The sequence below is a fragment of the Pleurodeles waltl genome, chromosome 7 (assembly GCF_031143425.1).
Source record: "Pleurodeles waltl isolate 20211129_DDA chromosome 7, aPleWal1.hap1.20221129, whole genome shotgun sequence".
Classification (NCBI taxonomy): Eukaryota; Metazoa; Chordata; class Amphibia; order Caudata; family Salamandridae; genus Pleurodeles; species Pleurodeles waltl.
In genome coordinates this window covers 228,179,705-228,193,754 of record NC_090446.1, presented here as the reverse complement: position 1 = coordinate 228,193,754, position 14,050 = coordinate 228,179,705, and positions in this window count along the sequence as shown.

Below are 14,050 nucleotides of genomic sequence, written 5' to 3'. Positions count from 1 at the left end.
CCGTTTCGCTCAGAACCCACCGAGATCATCTGCGGCGTACCTCAAGGCTCATCACTCAGCCCGACACTCTTCAATGTCTACATGAGCCCCCTCGCCAACATCGTACGCAAGCACAATATCATCATCACCTCCTACGCCGATGACACCCAACTTATACTCTCCCTCACCAAGGACTCCGCCAGCGCCAAGACCAACCTACAAGAGGGTATGAAGGACGTCGCAGATTGGATGAGGCTCAGCCGCCTAAAGCTGAACTCTGAAAAAACGGAAGTCCTCATCCTCGGCAACACCCCGTCCACCTGGGACGACTCCTGGTGGCCCACGCCCCTCGGCACCGCACCGACCCCCACAGACCACGCCCGCAACCTCGGCTTCATCTTGGACGCTCTTCTCACCATGACCAAGCAAGTCAACGCCGTGTCCTCCGCCTGCTTCCTCACCCTCCGCATGCTCCGCAAGATCTTCCGCTGGATCCCCGCCGACACTAGAAAAACTGTGACCCACGCCCTCGTCACGAGCCGCCTGGACTACGGCAACACCCTCTACGCTGGGGCCACAGCCAAACTCCAAAATCACCTGCAAGCATTCAAAACGCCTCGGCCCGCCTCATCCTCGACGTACCCCGCAACAGCCACATCTCCGCACACCTGAGACACCTGCATTGGCTCCCAGTCAGCAAAAGGATCACCTTTCGACTTCTCACCCACGCACACAAAGCCCTCCACAACAAGGGACCGGAATACCTCAACCGACGCCTCAGCTTCTACGTCCCCACCCGCCTCCTCCGTTCCTCTGGCGTCGCACTCGCTGCCGTCCCCGCATCCGCCATTTCACGGCGGGTGGGAGATCTTTCTCCTTCCTGGCAGCCAAGACCTGGAACTCCCTCCCCACCAGCCTCAGGACCACCCAGGACCACTCCGCTTTCCGGAGACTCCTAAAAACCTGGCTTTTCGAGCAGCAGTAACCCCCTCTTTCCCCTAGCGCCTTGAGACCCGCACGGGTGAGTAGCGCGCTTTATAAATGTTAATGATTTGATTTTTGATTTGTGTGAGTGATGGTGTTCTGTGTCTGTGGATGCTAGTGTTGTCTCTGGTGGTGTCTCTCTCTGGCCTTCTTTCTGAACTTTTGGTAGTAGGGGTTTGTGGGTGATGTGGGTGTGTGTTTTATATTGGATTGGGTGTGTGGGAGTGTGTATGTGTATCAGGTGTGTGTATTTGTCCATTTGTCCAATATGGTGTAGTTTTGTAAATGTGTGTGTATTTTAATCGTGGTGGTGTGTACCGCCAATGGTTTACAACGGTTGAAAGACCGCTGCGTTGATTCTTGGGTCGTGATAGTGTGGGCGTATTCCTGTTGACGTGGCGGTGTTTGTTTTGTTATCGCCAGTTCATCACTGACCTTTGGTGTGGCGGACTTGTGTGGGTGTCTGGATTTTTGCGGATTCCGGGCTGAGGGTCGTAATAGCTGTAGCGGTATTCCGCTGCCGCAGCGGTGTGTTGGTGGTCTTCTGCACGGCGGTAAGCGGGATTTACCGCCAATGTTCTAATGAGGGCCATAATTTTAGGTGCTAGTCTACCAAAGTGCCACAATAGCGTCAATATTTTTAACGGAATTATCCTAACATGCGCAATGGGGCCCCATGTTGTAAATACGGCACACATATGATGTCGTTAGGGGGTCGCAATGGGGTGCCAGAAAAGTGGTGTATCATCTATGATGCATCACTTTCTTGTAAATATGCCCCCATATTTTGAGGGGGTGTGCATAATATTGACTTCACAATCATCTATTTGAGGGGTATAACATTTCTGTAATCACACATCATCTTTGTGCGGACTTGAACATGCCTCTAATCACACAATATCTCTGTTGGGACTTGAACATCAATATCTTCACAGTGCTTATGTGAGGATTTGAGCACTGTCTTTACATACAATTTCAGATGGGACTTGAACAGAATAATCTTCACACACTTTCTCTGTGGGGACTTGAACATTCCATTACCACACATTATCTCTGTGGGGACTTGAACATCGCTGCAACCAAACAATATCTTTGTGTCAACTAAGACATGATTACATTCACACACTATTTGTGTGAGAGCTTGAAGGTGCCTATAGTCATCACTATTCCTGTGGGGGTTTGAATATAATTATCTTTCCACTTTACCTCTGTGGATACTTTAATCACAGCTATGAACACCACCTCTGTATCGACTGAGGTGCTACTGTGATCACATAGCACCTCTGTGGGCATTATCACTTGCCCTGCCTGTGCAGTGATCACATACAGCCTGTGAGGGTATCATCACACACCATCCCTATGTAGACAGTAACATTACAGGCTATTCCTAGGGTGATGTGGTCCAATAACTACTTCGGCAAAAATGTAAGTATCTAATCAAACTATGGGTTACACTTCACCACATTACTTGATTCCCTTGCTTAATTTCTCCATGATTCATTTCCCTTTCTCCTAAGATTTGGAACACTAAGCAGTGGGTTAAATCCAGTTATATGTGTTTTTCTCTAATCATGATGCATATTTTCTGACATTTTTCATGCATAATTAATCTTTTGTGTCCCACAAGGACATGGTTTTCGTTTAAAATAGGGAAAGATTGTGATGTTATTTGTGTATATTGCTGCTAACATAATATATAGACATGTGTCTTTGACTGTAATCAATCACCATTGGTCATTATGGATTAAGTCCTCACAAGGATAGTAGCATCAGTTCACGTCCTCACAAGAATGGTTCTGTGTGTGTGATTTTTCTTGACATTTTTCTGTTATTAGTATATTTTGAAAAACTTGGGAAAGGTTAGTCCTCACAAGGCAGGTATCCACATATAGTCCTCAAAAGAAAGTTGTTGTACCTGGCCCTTTTTGCAGGGTTATCTCCAACTTTTTGCCTTTCTCCTCCTTTTTTCTGACTTTTTTTTGTTGCCTGCAGGACTTTGGGCACTTTACCACTGCTAACCAGTGCTTTCTGTCTAAAATATATTTGTAATTGGTTTATCCATGATTGTTATATTTGACTACCAGTAAGTCCCTAGTATAGTGCACTCTGTGTCCCCAGGGGCTGTAAGTCAAATGGTACTAGTCAGTCTACAGCACTGATTGTGCCACCCCCACGAGTAGCCCTGTAAACATGTCTCAGGCCTGCCATTTCGACCTGGCAAGTACACCCACTTGCCAGGCCCAAACCTTCCCTTTTACTACATGTAAGTGACCCCTAAGGTAGGCCCCAGGCATCTCCATATTTAGGGTGCAGTGTATTTAAAAGGTAAGACATGTACTTGAGTGTGTCACTACTGCTAAATGTGTCTTTCATAATAGTAAGAACTATCTCTCGGATAGGGTAACATGGGGATTGGGTTGAAGTATCTCTTAAGTGTAATTTCCTATTGGGAGCAGATAGAAATGTGGATCTTGGGGTCTCTGAACTCACAATTTCAAAATACAACTTTTAGTGACGTTGTTTTTAAAATTGTAAGTTTGAAAATGCTACTTTTAGAAAGTATGCATTTTCTTGCTTAACCATTCTGTGCCTCTGCCTGTCTGTGGAATACACATATGGGTCAGGATGACAGTTGGGCTGTGTGTGTGCATTCACTCTAGACAGTCATACAAAGGAAGCTGAGGTGTGCCCTGCATATCCTAATGGCCCATCACCAGGCTTATGGGTCTTACTGAGCTAGAGCGGAGGGAGGACTGACACCTGCGCCTCAATAGGGCTGTACCTGTCCTTATACAAAGTAGCCTCCAACCCCCTGGAGTGTGTCTGGGCCCAGGGAAAGGCAGGATTTTGTACATTACAAAGTTTTATTTTTCAAGTTTGCCTACTTCAAAGGCAGAAATGGGTATAAATACCAGACCTCTGACACCAAAGAGTTAGAATCCTTCTGGATTGAGGACATTCTGCCAGGACGAAGAGCTAAATGCCATAGGAGGGACTGCAACTCTCCATCTTGCTAAGGCTTTATTCTGCTAGTCTGTGGCTTGCTGTTTCTGTCCGGGGAGTGAAAGGACTGGACTTTGCTTTCTACACCTTGCATTTCTACACAGTAATGACAAGTCATTAAGTGATTGACTAATGACTTCCTTTACAAAAGCTAACGGCAGCCATGCTGTTTTAAGTACACTTTGGCTGTGTTCTGTGTTATGCGTTCAGATACTAGTAAGTATTAGGTTTGATATTTCCCCTTACCTAGTACCACTTTATGAAGACTATGGGGCTCATTACAACCCTGGCGGTCGGTGTTAAAGCGGCGGTAAAACCGCCAACAGGCCGGAGGTAAAAAAATTGGAATTATGACCGTGGCGGAAACCGCCAACAAAGATAGCCACTTTAACACTCCGACCACCACGGCGGTACAGACAAACAGCGTGGTGGTCACCGCCAACAGACAGGTGGAGGACAATGTACCACCCACAGTATCACAACCTACCAATCCGCCACCTTTTCCGGGGCGAATTCACTGTGGAAAAAAACACAGCAGAAACAGCCATTTCAAAGGGAAAACGCTCACCTCTACACACTCCACGAGGAACGACGACACCATGGAGCCGGAACTCCATATTCTTCCTGCACTAGTCTTCCTGCTCCTATACGAGGATCATCAACGCCGGCGGCGAAGACAACGGTCAGTACTGCACCTACGACATAGGGGAGGGGGAGGGAAAAACACAGGGACACACACAACCAACATCCCAACCCCCACCCCGACCCTCACCCACTACAACACACACACCAATGCATATCCAAACATTACAGTAACAACCCCCAACCCCCCCGGAAGAATGCAAAGACCAAAGGAAATGAGTGGAACCATTGTAATATATCAAAATACAGTAATCAAATATATACATATATATATATATATATATATATATATATATATATATATATATATATATATATATATATATATATATACACACACATTAAACAAAATATACACGATGATTAGTAGTGCAGGTAATGCACCATTCATTGTCCGTGGACCACTGGGCCCAAAATGCATGGGCGAGGCTCACACTAGAAACCTGATCAAAACGGAGAGAACACTGCAGGGGCATCAGATAGAAATACAACAGGCACCTAAGGGGGAAGGGAAGGGTGGGCACCTCAGCCGGATGAGTGCACCACGCCAGATCCACGAGGGGGCTCCATTCCCATTGATGTATCCTGGGGAGTGCAAAGCCACAGTCTCTCAAGTCTCACAAGTGGGTGGGTTGCCCACTGTACCATCCTGGGGAGTGCAAAGCCACAGTCTCTCAAGTCTCACAAGTGGGTGGGTTGCCCACTGTACCATCCTGGGGAGTGCAAAGCCACAGTCTCTCAAGTCTCTACAGTGGGTGGGTTGCCCACTGTACCATCCTGGGGAGTGCAAAGCCACAGTCTCTCAAGTCTCTACAGTGGGTGGTTTGCCCACTGTACCATCCTGGGGAGTGCAAAGCCACAGTCTCTCAAGTCTCACAAGTGGGTGGTTTGCCCACTGTACCGTCCTGGGGAGTGCAAAGCCACAGTCTCTCAAGTCTCTATAGTGGGTGGGTTGCCCACTGTACCGTCCTGGGGAGTGCAAAGCCACAGTCTCTCAAGTCTCTACAGTGGGTGGGTTGCCCACTGTACCATCCTGGGGAGTGCAAGCCACAGTCTCTCAAGTCTCTACAGTGGGTGGGTTGCCCACTGTACCATCCTAGGGAGTGCAAAGCCACAGTCTCTCAAGTCTCACAAGTGGGTGGTTTACCCACTGTACCATCCTGGGGAGTGCAAAGCCACAGTCTCTCAAGTGGATGCATGTCTCCACTCGTTCTGGAGGGGGACTGGTGCTCAGAGTGCTTCATCCTGTTAAGGACAGACGGAGTGGATGGATCTCTCCACTGGTTCTGGAGGGGGACTGGTGCCCAGAGTGCTTCATCCTGTTAAGGACAGACGGAGTGGATGGATCTCTCCACTGGTTCTGGAGGGGGACTGGTGCCCAGAGTGCTTCATCCTGTTAAGGACAGACGGAGTGGATGCATGTCTCCACTGGTTCTGGAGGAGGACTGGTGCCCAGATTGCATCAATCACCCCGTGACGGTCCCAGTTGCGTCACTGCCCCTGCCGCTCATGGGCTAGCGGTGCTTGAGTTGACGGTCTTTGCCCTGTTCAGCGGTGCTTGAGTTGGCAGTTTCTGACCTGTTCAGCGGTGCTTGCCCTGTTCAGCGGTGCTTCACTTGGCGGTCTTTGCCCTGTTCAGCGGTGCTTGCCCTGTTCAGCGCTGCTTGCCATGGTGTCTTTGCTCAGTTCAGCGGTGCTTGAGTTGGCAGTTTCTGACCTGTTCAGCGGTGCTTGCCCTGTTCAGCAGTGCTTCACTTGGCGGTCTTTGTCCTGTTCAGCGGTGCTTGCCCTGTTCAGCGGTGCTTGCCATGGTGGTCTTTGCCTTGTTCAGTGGTCCCTGGCCTGTCCAGCGGTGCTTGCCAAGGCGGTCCTTCATTGCCCAGCAGGCCTGTGGCTGGCGGTCCTTCATGGGTCAGCTGGGCTGTGGCTTGCGGGGCCCTCCTGGCCAGCTGGGCTGTGGTTGGCGGTGGCCTCCTGGCCAGTGACAATTGGGCTGGCCTCCTGGGCAGTGACTCTGGTGGTGGCCTCCTGGCCAGTGACGATTGGGCTGGCCTCCTGGGCAGTGACTCTGGCGGTGGACTCCTGGCCAGTGACAATTGGACTGGCCTCCTGAGCAGTGACTCTGGCGGTGGCCTCCTGGCCAGTGACGATTGGGCTGGCGGTGGCCTCCTGGGCAGCGGGGATGATGGCGGTCTTCTCCGCTGTGCTGCTACTCCCAGACTTTGGAGATTTCTTCTGCCCCTTCCCCACCTTGGGAGGAGTCACAGCTGAGTCGACACTCCCCCCGGGACCCTTGTGAGCAGCTTTGCTGGCTGGAGTCTTCCCCCTCTCCCACCGGGCACTGTCCAACTTCTGGTGCTTCACAGGGGGGGGACTGGCTGTGCTGTGGCTCTGTGCCACACTGGCTGGCCTGGTGGCCGGTGCACTCCACATACCTCTAACAGGCACCACTGGTCCTGGAGATTTTTGGGCTGAGGTGCTAGTATGGGACCTATGAGTTGGAGGGGGTGGTAAAGAGGTCAAGCTTGGCCAGGAAAAGTTTCTTAGGAGCACTGGGACGGGTAGCTGGAGGGGGTTTGGGAGTGGAGGAAGAGGTAGTGGTTGTAGGAGTTGTATATTTGGTGACTTTGGGTGAAGGTGCATGGGTTGGAGGCTGTCGTGAGGTGGATGGCTGTTGGGTGGGTGTGTGCCTGAGTTTGTGTATCTTCGGAGGGGGCGTCACAGACACACTAGGAGAGGACACAGGGGACGTGTAAGTGGGGGTGATGACTGCACGTGAGCGGGGTGTGGTGGTGGGTTTGCTGGTGCGGGACATAGTGGCTGTAGTGGTAGTGCATGCAGGTGAAAGTGTAGACGAGACTGGGAGAGAGGAGGGAGACGAGGAGGAAGGGGACACAGTGGAGGCAGTGGATGTTGGAGTGTCTGTATGTGTGGGATGCTTGAGTGAGTGCCTGTGGGATGTGTGGTGCTTATGTTTGCCTGAGCTTCCCTTGTGTGGTGAGGTGTGTGCAGGCTGGTCTGATGGTATGCTTGGGATAGGCAGAGGTACGGGGGATTGGATCTGGGTGGAGGAAGTTGGAGGGGGGAGGCTAGACACAGGGACAATGACTGCCATCAGTGCTGAGGCCAGAGTTTGAGGGTTCGATGAAGGGCAGCCTGACCAGAATGAATGCCCTCCAGGAATGTATTTGTGTGTTGCAATTCACTTTCTACACCCTGGATGGAATTCAAAATGGTAGACTGCCCAACAGTGAGTGACCTGAGGAGGTCAATGGCCTCCTCACTGAGGGCAGCAGAGGTGACAGGGGCAGAGGCTGAGGTGCCTGGGGCAAAGGTGATGCCCACCCTCCTGGGTGAGCGGGCACGGGGTGAAGGCTGAGGGGCTGCTGGGAGGGCGGTGCTGGTAGGGGGGGTGGCGGCTTTACCTGAAAAAGTGGGGGGCACAGATTTTGCCGCAACCACGAGGGAGCTCCCATCGGAGGATGAGTCTGTGTCGCTGGTTACAGATCCTGTGACCGCCGTGGTGCTCCCCTCGCCCTCCGTCCCACTGGTGTATTCCGAGTCCGTGGTGTGGCCATCTAAGGCCATGTGGGATGCAGCCCCCTCGTGCTCCAGTGCCACTGTACCTCCGCCTGATGATGCTGATGCACACAAGAACAGGGAGACCACAAAAAGTGGGGGACGACCGAAGAAAGACAGTTTGAGTGCCTGGCTTACCACTACCGTTGGCGGACAATACAGACACAGCAGCCCCCTGCACTATGTTGCGCTGTTGGGCTCTACAGATGCAATTTCTGGGATATGTCCTACATGGCTATGGTCGACATCTGCACACATAGATGACACAGGGGCATGTATACCTGTACTTGGCACTCTACAGAGGTGGGGTGCCACATGGCCTGCATTACGGAGGGGCCTAGCACAGCCCTCCTCCCCCACCCATACACCTTCACTGCACGCAAAGTCCACTGAATGAGAGTGTACTCACCCCCTTGTGTCTGCTGTGATGCCCTCAAGTGCCCATCCAACTCAGGGTAGGCCACCACCAGGATCCGGAACATCAGGGGGGTCATGGTTCGACGGGCACCCCTCCCACGTTGGGAGGCCATCCCCAGCTGAGCCTCCGCCGTTTTCTTGCTCCAGAGGCGAATGTTCTCCCATCTTTTCCGGCAGTGGGTGCTCCGTCTGTGGTGGACCCCCAGGGTCCAGACGTCCTTGGCGATGGCACACCAAATATCCTTCTTCGGGTAGGCGCTGACCTACATGAAATGTATAGGGGAAGAAGAGAAGTCATTACCAACTGCACCATCGAAGTGAGTGGGCCACATCCCTACCCTTGCCATGTGGCACATGCATTCACAGTCCTTCATGCATGCAGAACTGTACCCCCTTCCTTCTTACAACCAGCCCTCTCCACACAGGCATAGCCCATACAACGTGCTCCCTGTGTACTTACCTGTTGGTCTGGAGGACCGTAGAGTAGCGTGTACTGGGGGAGGACCCCGTCTATGAGCTTCTCCAACTCCCCTGCAGTGAAGGCAGGGGCCCTTTCCCCAGACGCACGAGCCATTGTCTCTTCCAGACCGAGGTCACAGCAGCACTTGCAGTGTAGGTCCTCTCCTGTCAAAGATTAGGTATCGAGTGATTGAACAGATAGAAAATGGCGGTCATGTCCGCGGCGGTTACGTCCGCTGCGATGCGTACCATCACCGCTGGCGTACATTGTCATTGGCTCCTGGGACCCATAGGTTCCAATGTTAACCAATGCAGCATTGCGCTGCGGTCTTTGACCGTCTACCGCGACGGTGTACAACGCCAGCGCAGTTACCTCACATCCCATTGTACCACTTTAGAGGTCAGGCAGCCGCCATTTCAGGGTCCCACATGACCTAATTCACAACTGCGTCACACAGACCTAGGCCTTGTCGCACAACACAAATACAGGCCAGATTCTGTGTATGAATGGTGTTCTGTGTAGACTGTGGGTACATACCTCTGAGTTGTATGACTCTGTGGTGGCTGTTGTCCTTCCTAGGCACCGTCTGCTGGGACAAGTGAGGAGATGGCGGAATCCTCCGGTGTACCGACCGCTGGTGGACCTGTCGACAATGGAGGAGCGACATTTGATCATCACCTACACGTTTGACCGGGCCACAATCCAGGAACTGTGTGCCCAGTTGGAGCCATCCCACAGGGATCCCCCCTCAAGTGCAGGTGCTATCAGTGCTCCATTGCCTTGCAAGTGGGTCATTTCAAACAACAGTGGCCATGGCATCAGGGATGTCCCAGCCTATGTTTTCCAACGTATTGTCCAGAGTGTTGTCTGCCCTGCTGAAACACATGCGGAGCTACATCGTTTTCCCTCTGGTGGAGGATTTGCCTACAGTGAAAGGTGACTTCTATGCCCTTGGACATATCCCCAACATCATAGGTGCCATTGATGGGACCCATGTAGCTCTGGTCCCCCCACACAGGAGTGAACAGGTGTACAGGAACCGGAAGAGTTATCATTCGATGAATGTACAGATGGTATGTTTGGCAGACCAGTACATCTCCCAGGTAAATGCTATGTTCCCTGGCTCTGTGCATGACGCCCACATCCTGCGGAATAGCAACATCCCTTATGTGATGGGTCAACTCCAGAGGCACCGGGTGTGGCTATTAGGGGACTCTGGTTACCCCAACCTGTCATGGCTACTGACCCCAGTGAGGAATCCCAGGGCAGAGGAACGCTACAATGAGGCCCATGGGCGGACTAGGAGGGTGATCGAACGCACCTTCGGCCTCCTGAAGGCCAGGTTCAGGTGCCTCCATATGACAGGTGGTTCCCTATTCTACTCACCAAGGAAGGTGTGCCAGATCATTGTGGCCTGCTGTATGCTTCACAATTTGGCTTTGCGACGACAGGTGCCTTTTCTGCAGGAGGATGGTCCAGATGACGGTGTTGTGGCAGCTGTGGAGCCTGTGGACAGTGATGAGGAGGAAACAGAGGAAGAAGACATTGACAACAGGGACTCAATTATCCACCAATATTTCCAGTGACACACAGGTGAGAACACATTCATGCCTACTACAAGTACTTTCACACTTCTACCTCTATCCTGTCTGTCGATTTCAACCAGTATATGGTAACTGAGTTGTACATTTCCCTTACGGTTTCCCAGGTGTGGTTTCCAACGTGTGTCATCTGCTTAGATTCCTCATGGACTTGAGATGTGTGACATAGTTATGTTGACATTACATTTGAGAACGCATTTTGTCTCTGTCATTGCTAATACACATTTTCGAAATCACAGACTGACTCCAGATTGTTTTGTGCTTCAAGGGTGTTTATTGCAGTGCTCAATATTGGAGGGGGGTTGTAAAATGGTGAGGGGTGATGGTGGAGGAATGTCCATGGCAGAGTCCAGTCTATTAGTGGGCGAGGGTGGCGGTCTGTGATAGCATGCAGGTAGGGTGGGGGATATGTTAGTTAAGATTTGACTTACCAGAGTCCATTCCTCCACTGACTCCTGCGAGGCCCTCAGGATGCAGAATAGTCAATACCTGCTCCTCCCACGTTGTTAGTTGTGGGGGAGGATGTGGGGGTCCACCGCCAGTCTGCTGTACCGCGATGTTGTGTCTGGAGACCACAGAACGCACCTTCCCCCGTAGGTCGTTCCACCTCTTCCTGATGTCGTCCCAATTTCTTGGGTGCTGTCCCACTGCATTGACCCTGTCGACTATTCTTCTCCATAGCTCCATCTTCCTAGCTATGGAGGTGTGCTGCACCTGTGATCTGAATAGCTGTGGCTCTACCCGGACGATTTCTTCCACCATGACCCTGAGCTCCTCCTCCTAGAACCTGGGGTGTCTTTGCCGTGCCATAGGGTGGTGTAGGTGATGTGTGCGGTGGTGTATGTGGTGATAAGTGTGGTGATATGTAGTGTTGTGTGGTGTTTTGTGCGTGAAAGTAGTGTGGGTGATGGTGTTGAGTGCCTGTGGCTGCTAGTTTGTGGATGGTGGTGTCTCACTCTGTGCTTCTTTCAGATGTTTTGGTCGTAGAGGTTTGTGGGTGATGTGGGTGTGTGTTTTATATTGTAATGGGTGTGTGGGAGTGGTGTGTGTATGTGTATCAGGTGTGTGTATTTGGAATTGCCCAATGTGGCAGTGTTTTGTAAGGGTGTGTGTATTTTGAGCGTGGTGGTGTGTACCGCCAATGGAATACCGTGGTTGAAAGACCGCCGCGTGGATTCGTGGGTCGTGATAGCATGGGCGTATTTCTGTTGGCGTGACGGTGGAGGATTTGTTTTCGCCAGTTTATCACTGACCTTTGGTGTGGCGGACTTGTGTGGGTGTCTGAATTTTGTCGGATTTCAGGATGTGGGTCATAATAGTTGTGGCAGAATGCCGCGGCCGCAGCGGTGTGTTGGTGGTCTTCTGCACGGCGGTAAGCGAATTTTACCACCAATGTTGTAATGACCACCTATATATATATTTTTTTCATTGCATTGAGTACCATGGTACTACCTCTGGACAACTGAGGTACTTAAAATAAATTTAAAAAATATGTTAACAAATCAAAAATACACTGTAATACACTATGGACCTCATTATGACATTGACGGTAAGTCCCGCTTACAGCCATGCAGACTGCCGCCAACATACCGCTACCACGGCGGTATACCGCTACCCATATTATGATCCACACATAGCAATCCGTCACTATACGGACACAAACACAAGTCCGCCAGCCCAAAGGTCAGTGATAAAATAGTTGTATCCAAACCCACACCGTTATGCCAACAGAACTACGCCCACAGCATTATGACCCAAGAATCAATGCAGCGGACATTCAAGCATGGTAAACCATTGGTGCTACATACAAATACACACAACCTAACAAAACAACACTACAATGGACAATTCAAACTACACACACCTGACACTCATGCACACACCACACCCACACCACTATAAAACACACACCCACACTACCTACATTCCTTTACGACTCAAAGAAATTGACAACTGAGAGAGAGACACACCAAGAGCACCCACAGAACCAGATCCACAGAACACCATCACCCATTCACCATCCACGCACCTCAAAGCACACATCCTAACACATCACCCCACACACCCTCACACACACCACGCACATTACACCCATGGCACCACAAAGACACCTCAGGTTCTCAGAGGAGGAGCTAAGGGTCATGGTGGAGGAAATCATCTGGGAAGAGCCACAACTATTCGGGTCACAGGTGCAGCAGACATCCATTGCAAGGAAGATGGAGCTATGGCGGAGAATCGTGGACAGGGTCAATGCCGGGGAACAGCACCCAATAACAAGAGATGACATCAGGAAGAGGTGGAACGACCTACAGGGGAAGGTGGGTTATGTGGTTGCAAGACACCAGATAGCAGTACAGCGGACTGGCAAGGGACTCCAACCTCCTCCCCTACAACTAACAACATGGGAGGAGCAAGTCTTGGCAATACTGCATCCTGAGGGCCTGGCAGGAGTAGCAGGAGGACTGGACTCTAGTAAGTTAAATCTTTACTACTTTCACCCCCCTACCTGCAAGCCACCACATACCCCCACTCTCACCCTCACTCCCATCACTCCACCACCTCCCACACTCCCCACCATCACAGCCCACCCATCCCAGTACCCAGCATTGCATGCATCACCAATGCATGGACACCATTTCCAGCCCTGCATGGACACCGATCTCCACAGCATGCACACTAGAGAGAAACTCCTAGCCTACAAAATAAATACTCACACGAGGCAAAGCTGACAGGGCACTCACAACCATAGAGGCCAACACACCCATGCACAAGATGTCACACGCAGAAACAATAACACTGCATTTACATCCCCACAGGTCCACCACACAAAGTCACTGGAGAGGAGGTGCCAGCAACATCCAGTCCCTCCACAGAAGAGGCCTACAGTGATGTCAGTAGCTCTGGACAACTTTATTTGGATGACCAACATGGCCCATCAGGGATCTCCAGACAGTCGGTTACCAAGGCACAGTCCCATACCCCCACAGAGCTTCACCCCTCAGGAAACACCAGCATAGAACCCACTCAGCGGACCCATCCCTCTTTCCCCAGGACACGTCAATCAGCAGTGTGCACACCACTACAGGGACCCCTCGCAACCCCACAAACACAGGACAATCAGGGACCTGGGGTAAGTGAGCACACAGTTCAGGGGACAGAGGCACAGGACAACAGGGAAGCTGGGAGGAATGCTGTGCGACAGGTGGAGGACAGGCCCAGGGAACCGACTCTCCAGGAGGCACTCACCAATATCCTGGAAGCATACCACCATTCCCAGGAGACCATGGGCCAGATACTAGACAAGCTCCTAACATGCGCAATGGGGCCCCATGTTGTAAATACGGCACACATATGATGTCGTTAGGGGGTCGCAATGGGGTGCCAG